The following is a 10,151-nucleotide window of genomic DNA, read 5'->3' on the forward strand; positions in this document are numbered from 1 at the left end:
GCCATAAGAAATTTGATCAGGAAATTGCCTTTATTCACAGCCTTAGCATTTAAATAAGCCTCTGTTCTGCTCTCTCTCCTGAAAGACAGAAGGTGTTTCCCATTTATCATGCCCTCAGGGTACCTGTGCCTGGTAATCCTGGGGATGAAGGACTGCTGTTCTAAAGGTCCTGGGACTGAGCACTTGTTCCTTTGTGTGCTAGAGACTCTGTGGCTGCTTTAGGAAATTTGTTCTTTTCCAATAATGAAGTTACTCTGGTAGAAACACAATCAAAAAGAAAGAAAGAAAGAAAACAGGAGCTGAAAATGACAGGTGTGTGACTAATACTATGTCCAGGGTGAGGTAACCTCCCAGCTCTAATGGAATTACTCACATCCAGAGTCATCCAGGAACTCAGCTTTGTTTGTTCTGTCTGAGGTGTGTGATGGTCTTAAATCATTGCGCCGTAAGACATGATAAATGCTCCAAGAAAAAAAAGTGGCACTGTTGACCTAACATACAACAAAACCACAAAATCCCATTCCAGGTCTTCTGGGAAGGGTTGGACGGGCTTCACCTTACACTTGGAAGTTTCTGGACAGAGCAGATTCTGTGCCAGGAGCCAAAGGATGCTGATGCACCATTCATTCGTTCACTGGAAGATGATGAATAAGAAACTGGCACCAGGAGATCCGCAACAATGCACACAGTAAGGGGACACTGGGTTCCTCCCAGGGGGTGGGCAGGAGTCCTGGCTGGACCATGGCCCGGAGCTGCCCTGCAGTGCTGCCCACTGCAGCTCCTAGTCCATGAGTGATTACAGAAAACACTGAAGAGGAGACATCTGAGCAAAAGGGGGACATGGAATTCCGCAAACTCCAGACCAGTGAGTGTGACTTGAACCCAGGGATATGCCTAAATAAATGATTAGGTTGATGGCTCCTGTGAAGGACTCAGCTCTCGGTGGCAAGGGGAAGATTGCATGTGGGGATGGGTCTTAGTAGTCTCGGCTCTGATACTGCCTGTGCCCACTGTACGGCATGCCTGGTGCCCCATCCACACCCTACCTCGGCACCCTCTCATTGGTGTCCTGGATAAACAGACACAGCTCGTGTCTCAGACCTATAGCCAGGAGGAGGAGGGAAGACCAGATCGCAGAATCAGGATACAAACAGGGCTCAGCAGGGCAGGACGGATGCCAGATGAATGTGGTGTGATGTGGTGAAATGCACACCGATGGTCTTTACAAACTGGACCACAAAGCAGTGTGAAACCAAAACCCAGGCCACAGCATGCCTGTGGAAATGCCAGTGTGATCCCAAACCCAGTGCCAGGCACAAGGACAAGATGCTGGAAGAGCCTCCAAGCTCACTGACTGCAGCCTCCTCCCCGGCTCTTCCACCTCTCTCTCCCAAGGACCCTGGATTGCCTGATTTAGGGCCAACTGGATAATCTAGGACCACCTCCCCTTAAAATCCTTAACATAATCCCATCTGCAAAGTCCCTTGTACTAGGTGAGGTCACACTGACAGGTTCCAGGACCAGGCTGTGACATCTTGGGGGCATTATTCTGCCCAGGACACTCAGCATGGCAGTGAGTTCAACTGTTAGAGGAACCAGTTCAGCCTCAGGCTCATCTCCCAGCACCCCCAGTGTCTAACCCCCCGTAACTCAGTCAACACTAAACCAGAGCCAGGACGCTGACCCCAGTATATGTGTGCGTAGTTTGATGCCACTTCATCATCTGTGTGGAGTTGTGTGTCCAGTACTGCCATTTCTGTGTCCTCGCCTGCATCTGGTGGTGCCACTCGTTTTTGCCTTAGCCACTCTGATAGGTGTGTAGATAAGCTTCTCTCATAGGCCTGAGAGGCTGTGACAACCTCATGGCTGGTGGAGGCCTCTAGGAGGGGGTCTGGATTGGAAGCTGGCAGAACCCGAGTTCAGGGCTGTGATACCAGGACCCACATTTGGGCCGCAAGGCAGGTTCTGGCTCAGAGAATGTTGGTGAAGTAGAAAGATGATGTCAGGAGAGCTGTCATTCAAACTAGACATGAACTGAAAAGAGGGGACAGCCTTAAGCCAAGTTCTAAAAGTGCTTTCTAGAGAAGCAGAGAGGGGCAGGAGAGCCAAGGGCCCCACTGGGAAGGGGGTGGAGTGGAGGACAGCTGTGTGGACCTGTGTGCTGGAGTCCTGGGTGGGTGGGAGGAGGGCTGTCCTACAGAACCCCTGAGTCCATCTGTCCTGTCTCCCAGGTTGTCTGAATCGAGGAACCCATTGTTCCAGCTCCTATTGTTACCCCAACCTGGGGGCGGGTCAGGGCAACCCCCAGTTCATTCTGTCCTGGGCTTATTGGGTTAATTGGTCAGGAGTCTGAGGAGGTATTCTTAGTGGTGAAGATAAAGAACAATACGAACAGTGGTCTTTGTCTACAAAGCACTTTACAGTGCACACTCAAGTGTGTGCACACTAGCAAGTTTGTTATCACCAAACAGTCCTGGGAAGTAGGTAGGTAAGTGCTGTTGTGCTTTCTCACAGGTTCAGAGGTGGTGGCTTACTGAAAATTGGGGCAGGGCCTGGACACAAGCCCAGGCTCTCCAAGTCCAAGGGCATTGTTCCCCCAGTGCCCCAGGTCTGTGTTGGGAATGTGGTACAGCCAGGAGAGGCACCCTGAGGTCATGGCTCCACTGGGTCATGGGTGTTCATGGGAGCTGAAACGCTGTGGCCTCGCCCAGTTTGGCAGCTCCTAGGGAAAAGTGTCATGTTTTCCCACTTTCTTAGCCGGACGAGACCTTTGATCTCCCCCTTGGCAGCTTCACTGCAGTAATCCTTCCTGACCTGTTTCCATCTCCTGTGTACTTTCCCTTGCACCTTAAACCCCCTTATGAAAGCCAATAAAAAATGCTCGGCTCAAAACCCCTGCGGCTGGCCATGTTGACTCCTTGCACCTTGGCAAACAGTCAGTTCCTGCCACCTACGCTTGCATTTCTGCACTCTGAAAAGGTATTTAATGAAATTTAAGAAAGTGGTAAGTCAAAATGATCCACTGGGGTGCCAAAAGGTGGAATTTATTTACTGAATTAAGTCTTTTAATCGCTCCCTCTGTAAACACCATGCCTCTGGACTGGCCACCTGCTGGTTCCCTGCAAGCGAGGCACAGGGGTGGGGAGCCTCTGGGAGGCCCTTCAGAAGCCCCACCAGGGGCTCGGAGTAACTCGGGGCTGGACAACTCAGTGACCTGGGGGCAGTCTGTTCCCCTCAGCAAGAATGAGGGGAAGACAGCGATGGAGAGGTTGTACTGTAATGACTGCACAGCCCCGGCTGCCGGGTTTGGCCTGAGAAGAGTATCAGTGGTTTTGCAAAAAGAGAAGCTAAACTCAACCTCTCTTACAGATCAACTCAGTCACCACTTCAGAGGAAAGCAAGACTGAAGCCACATGCCAGGGAACGTCCTTGATTCCTCTTTGTGGCATGTGCCACATTAACCACTGTCACCTCTTCCATTCCTGCTAGCCAGCCATTCTCCAGAAAGCAACTAGAAGGATCTTTGAAAAACATGAGTAAGAGCACTTCACCCCCTGCTAACACCTCCTAAGGCCTGTCACTGATCCTACATCAAACCCGGGCTTTTTACTCTGGCCTTCAGAACGGCACAGTCTGGTCTTCCCACCCTTGCCCCACAGGCTTGTCTTAAGCCAGGACCCTCGAAAAAGCTCCAGTCATTTTGTGTCCACAGACCCCCAGTCAGATCTGACACACATAACCGTTCTGGAAGGACTCATCTACATTTTAGGTCTGGGGATTCCCACGGATGAAGTTTAACCTATGAACACAGCATCAAAGCCCTCCAACACACAAGAAACCCAAGTGCCACGAGTGAGAGTGGGCAGAAACAAACAAAACCCAGAGACCTCCGAATTCCACAGCAGTGGAAAAGATTTATAGTACAGTGCGACTTTATTTTATGCACAGAGGCTGGCACATTAATGCCCCTTTTTTATTACAAAATATCTTATTACAAAATGCTAAGCATATGATTCTGTAACATAACACTATCACACTTAAGCACACCATATGACATTTTAGGTGGAATATTCAAATTAAAACTATAAAGTATTACACCCATATTATTACCCCACCAACCACACTCAAGCAGGCCTGACTTCTGCTGGACCCTGTATTTAAAAACAAAAGCGGGAGAGTAAGGTATGACTAAAGGGCACAGCTATTAAAATAGAAAGATTTGAAGAGAGTCAAACAGATTGCCTAGAATTATATGTAGGTACCAGTGAGTAAAATTCAGTAAGATGAACCTTAGTTCATCTTTGATTCTACTTGAACCAAAGTACAGAAAATTAGCAACATGGAAAATGATGTAACAGAAACTGCACAGACTTCAAGCAGAGACATGGAGGCTGAAACAGGAAGAGAGAGAGATGAGAACAAAATTGCAGGAGAGAGCAGAGAAGTGTGGAAGGGGCACTGTTTGAAAGAAAATGGCTGAAATCTTCTGGTGTTGATGGAAGACACGACTGCACCATTAAAATAAGTATATTACATACCAAAGGAATAGAGAAGGGGCCTAGGAAAAGGTCAGAAAGAATGTCTTACGTTCAGATGGGAGAAGACAGATCACCCACCCAGGCGACAGTGACTCTAGGAAAATTCCTCTAGGTTTCCAGGGAAACCATCGGTCTGTGACTAGGCCCCATCAAAACGTCTCTCTCCAGAGGAGGGTGAAACAAAGACACTTTATCTGAATAGATCTTGAAGCATGTAGCAGGAGCCAAACTTCTAAAGGAAAGAAATATGAACAAAGAACCATGCACATGTATAAAAGGAAGATCTGACTGGTGAGGCTCAGAAAAACAAAACAAAGATGAAGCACTGAAGTCTGAGGGCCAAGCTGAGCTGAACAGCCACAGGGGACCAGTGAGCAGGGTGGCCTGCGGTGGCCTGTGGTGTGTGGCACTGGCGTTGCTTCCCCGGTGTGTCAGCCGACTCCACTGTGACTCCTCTGGCCCTGGAGTTTTCTTTGTGGGAGGGTCTTAACAATGAAGTCAGGTTTTTAAACAGAGGGTGACTCAACGTTCCTGTTTCTGAACTGTGGCAGTTTGTATCTCTCAAGGGATCTGTCCATTTTGTCTTGTTGACTATAATGACATAAAATTACCCATAATGTACTCTCATGAATCTTTAAATATGTGTGGAACCTGTAATGATGTCACTTCCCTCATACCTGGTACTATACAGTTTATGTTTTATCTCTTTCTCTAATTATCCTGGCTGGAAGTTTACCAGTTTTATTAATCATCTCCAAGAACAACCTTTTGAGTTCATTAATTTTCTTTTTTCTATTACACTGATTTATTTGCTCTAATATTATATTCTACTTACTTTGGGTTTAATTTGCTTTTTTAGTTTCTCAAAGCAGCTGCTGATGACACAAACATTTTTTCTGCTCTAGGCTTTCAGTACAGTGAATTTCTACATTCTACTTTAGCTGTCCGTTCATCTATCCAAATATCACAAATTGTGATACTTTGTTTTCATTTTCATTTTGTTCAAGGTATTTTCCAATTTCCCTTTTGATTTCTTCTTTGATCCAGGGGTTATTTTAAAATGTGATATTTAATTTCCAAATAGAGATTTTCCCAGAGAGCTTTAATTATTCCATTGGGGCTAGAAAACATCATTTGTATGACAAGTAATTTTAAATTTATTTAGGCTTGTTTTACGGCCCAGAATGTTGTCTTTCTTGGCAAATGCTCTAGAAGCTTTTGAAAAGAACATGCATCCTTCTGAAGCAGTGAGTGTCGACACATAGGTGACGTGGCTGACAGTGCTCGAGTCTTGTTCGTTCTCACGGACGATTCTGTGCACTCGTGTCAGTTACTGAGATGCCTGTGGAGACCTCCTGTCACTGTGGTTTCCCCTGTTTCTCTGTGCGCTTGTAACAATTCCTGCTTAATATATTTTGAAGCTGTTAGTGGGCACATGTTTAGAATTGTTAGGCTTTCTTGATGAAGATACCTTTATTTTTATGAAAGGACTTTGTTTCTGGTAGTGTTTCTACTCTAAAATCTACTTTTTTCTGATATTAATATAGTCAGTCCAGCTTTCATTTTTTGGTGAATGTTTTCTTAATGTTTTATTGTGAATCTATTTGTGCCCTTGTATTTTAAGTGGGTTTCTTATAAGCAGCATTTAATTGGGTTTTGCCTTTACATTCAGTCTGGCAATTTTGCCTTTTAATTGGCTTGTTTAAACCACTTTCATTTAATATGATTATTGATAAGGTTGGGTAGGTTTCAATCTACTACATTTTAAAAAATTACATTTTATTGATTGTGCTATTGCAGTTGTCCTGATCCCCCCCTCTTCTGCCCAGCACCCTCCACGCCCTCAGGCAACCCCCCCATCATTGTTCATGTCTGTGGATCCTGCATGTAAGTTCTCCAGCTTCTCCACTTCCCATACTGCTGTACTTCACATCCCCATGGTTATTCTGTAACTATTTGTACTTCTTAAATCCCTCACCTCTCCCCCATTCCCCCAAACCCCCTCCCACCTGGTAACCATCAGAATGCTCTCGGTATCCATGATTCTGTGTCTGTTCTTCTTGCTTGCTTACTTTGTTTTTTTAGATTCGATTGTTGATAGGCATGTATTTATTGCCATTTTATTGTTCATGGTTTTAATGTTCTTTTTCTTTAAAAAAAGTCCCTTTAACAATTCATATAATAATGGTTTGGTGATGATGGACTTCTTTAGTTTTTTCTTGTCTGGGAAGCCCTTTATCTGCCTTTCAATTCTAAATGATTGCTTTGCTGGGCAGAGCAATCTTGGCTGTAAGTCAATCCACCACATTTCTATTGGTTTTCTATTTGTCCCATCTGTTTTCTGTTCCTCCTGTTGTCTTTTTCTGCCTTTTTGCCTCAATTTAACTTCCTTAGTGGCTTAACAGCTGTAACTTGTATTTTAGAGACTGCTCTATAGCTCACAGTGTACATCTCTACCTGACCTCAGGCTACCTTTGGGCCACATCGCATCTCTGTGTTGAGTAGGAGAGCATTACAGTCGTTACCGCTGTGGCCTCTGCTCGGGTGTGTGCTGCTGCTGTCGCATAGCTCAATTCCATGTGTCACGAACCCCACAAAACACCCGTGCTATTCTCGCTTTAAGTGGTCTGTTAACTTTGAAAATAACCTCAGGAACAGGAAAACAATCTCTACATTTACCCACATAGTTACTTTTTCTGACCGGTGGTCAGACTTCCGCCAGCTGCTGCTGGAAGGATCCCTGGCAGTTCCCACAGAGCAGGCTGGTGAATGCTTCTGACTTCTACATGTCTGTTCAAGTCCTCAATTTTAAAATGTATTTTGAAATGTATTTCACTGCATGGAGAATTCTAAGTTAACAGATATTATTTTTTTCTTTTCAGTATTTGAAGAGCATCTTCCAGCTGCTATCGCTTCTTCCAAGAAACCCCCTCGCCCTCCCTTTGTCCTCTGTGCGTCACGGCTTCTCTCGGGCCCCCGTGAAGACTTTCCTCTGGTACCGGTTTCCAGCAGTTTGACGATGATGCACCTTTCAGTTTTCTTCCTGTTTCTTGTGCTTGGTTTTTGGTACGCTTCTTGAATCTGTGGTTTATATTTTTAAAATGAAATTTGACACATCTTCAGACATTTCTTTGTGTCTCCTCTGACTCTTCGCCCCCTCGGGGACTCCCTTACACAGCTGGCCGCTCAGAGTGCCCCTCAGCTCCAACGCTCTGTTCCACTTTCCTCAATTTTGTGTCTTTTCATATAGGTGCTGTTGTTATGTCTTAAGATCCATTCATCCTTGTTTTTGCAATGTCTAATACTCCATGGATCCCATCCAATGTAGTTTTCATCTCACAGTTCTCGCCTGCGGAAATTCAATATGGATCTTTTCACGTCTTCCATACTTCCATTTAACACCATTAACCTTTCTTTCCACTAGCTTCTTGAACATGTAAACTGAGTTTAAGAACCGTCTAACTATCCCTGTCTGCTAATTCTGTCACATTTGTCATTTCTCGTTCAGCTCCAGGTGACTGATTCTCCTCCTCATTGTGGGCTGTAATTTCCTCCTTCTTTGCATATCTGGTCATTCGGATGCAGACAGACATTGTGAATTTCATCTGTTGGGTGAAGGACATTTCTGTACTCCTATGAATATTTTTTAGCTTTTTACTGGGAAACAGTCTTCAGAAATAACTTGAACCATTTAGACTTTGCATTTAAGCTTTGTTGGTGGGACCAGGGCAGTGCCTAGTCTATTGTTCAGATTTCTCCCTACTACTGAGGCCTCTAACTGGGACTCCTGAAGTACAAGGTTTCCACTTCAGCTGCTGTTGAGCACCAGGGATCATTCCTTCCAGTCCTTCCGGGCAGTTCTCTCCTTAGACATGTAGCCTCCTGACACTCACACCCTGATCAGTAACCAGCTGAACACTCAGGGCCCCCCCCCAAACTCCTCCCTGTGCGGCTCCCTCCACTCCAGCACCATCTCCCGGTGCCATCTCCTCACCTCGGGGAGACTGCTGGGTTGCCCAGTACGCACTCCGGAGCCTGGACCTGGTGGGCAGCTGTGGATAGGCCTCTTCTGTCCCTGCCTCTCCGAGATCACTGCCTCTTCCTGTCAGATAGATGCTCAGGGTCTTTGGGACTGTGACATGGTGTATTTGTCTAGCTGTTGTCACTTCACATGGGACATAAACCCAGCCCCTGTTGCTCTTCCTTGTCCAGAAGAAGTAGTTCCCAAAACAGAACTTTAATGCTTTGTTTGGAAAAAAAAGACTGAAAACTAATGAGCTAATTAGCTATCTCCAAAAGTAGATCCAATACATGTAAAAAGAAACAATAAAAATCTGAGCAGAAATTGAGAGAAAATAAAATATAAAGAATCAAACCCTGGCTGGTATAGCTCAGTGGATTGAGCGCGGGCCTGTGAACCAGAGGATCGCGGTTGGATTCCCAGTCAGGGCACATACCAGGGTTGCAGGCCGGTTCCCTGCAGGCCAACTCCCAGCAGGGGACGCACAAAAGGCAACCATACGTTAATGTTTCTCTCCCTCTCTCCTTCCCCTCTAAAGATAAATAAATAAATTAAAAAATATATATATAAATTTATAAAGAATCAACACAGGCCCTGGCTGGTGTGGCTCAGTGGACTGAGCAACGGCCTGCAAACCAGAGTCGCTGGTTTGATTCCCAGTCAGGGCACATGCCTGGGTTGTGGGCCAGGTCCCCAGTTGGGGGCACGCCAGAAGCAGCCCATCCAGGTTTCTCTTATAAGCTGATGTTTCTCTCTCTCTCTCTCTCTCTCTTTCTCCCTCCCTTCCCCTGTCTCTGTGAATAAATAAAATATAAAAAAAAAAAATCAACACAGTTAACCCTTTACTCCTTTTGAAAAGACCAATACTAGTAAAATCGACAAAATCAGGTTCATCAGGAAAAAAGAAGATACAAATAACTATGCAAAGAGTTGTTATGGGTTTGTATCTCCCCCAAATTCATATGCTGAGGCCCTAACCTCTAGGACCTGTGAATGTGACCTTGTTTGGATATAGGAACTTTGCATATGATCCAGTTAAGTTGAGCTCGTTAGGGTGGGCCTGAATGCACTGTGACCGTGTCCTTATAAAAAATGGGAACTTTGGAGACAGACACACAGACAGGAAGAGCGCCAGTGAAGATGAAGCCAAGGAGAGGGCAAAGAGGTCCTCCTCAGCCCTCAGAAGGGACCAGCCTGCCCACACCTTGGCCTTGGAGGGGCAGCCTCTGAGACTGGGAGACAAAGAAGGTCTGTCGTTTGAGCCAATAGTTTTGTAGAAGGATTCCTGTCAGCACAGTGAAGTCTGAGAGTTGCACCACGCCTGCACCTGCACTTGGTACCCCATCTTTTTAACTAACTGCTTGCCCCCTGGCCTGTGGCACCTTGTTACGGTAGACCTGGGAAACTAGCACAGAAATACAACCAGACACCACTGCAGACATTATAGAAGACAAGCCCTGGCCAGTGTGGCTTAGCTGGACTGTCACCCTGTAAAGTAAAAGGTCACAGGCCTAAGTTGTGGGTTCAGTCTCCAGTCGGGGCACAGAAAAGAGGTGACACACTGGTGTATCTCTTCCTCTCTCTCCCCCTCC

The sequence above is a fragment of the Sturnira hondurensis genome, unplaced genomic scaffold (assembly GCF_014824575.4).
Source record: "Sturnira hondurensis isolate 20B ecotype Veracruz unplaced genomic scaffold, ASM1482457v3 Scaffold0014384, whole genome shotgun sequence".
Lineage (NCBI taxonomy): Eukaryota > Metazoa > Chordata > Mammalia > Chiroptera > Phyllostomidae > Sturnira > Sturnira hondurensis.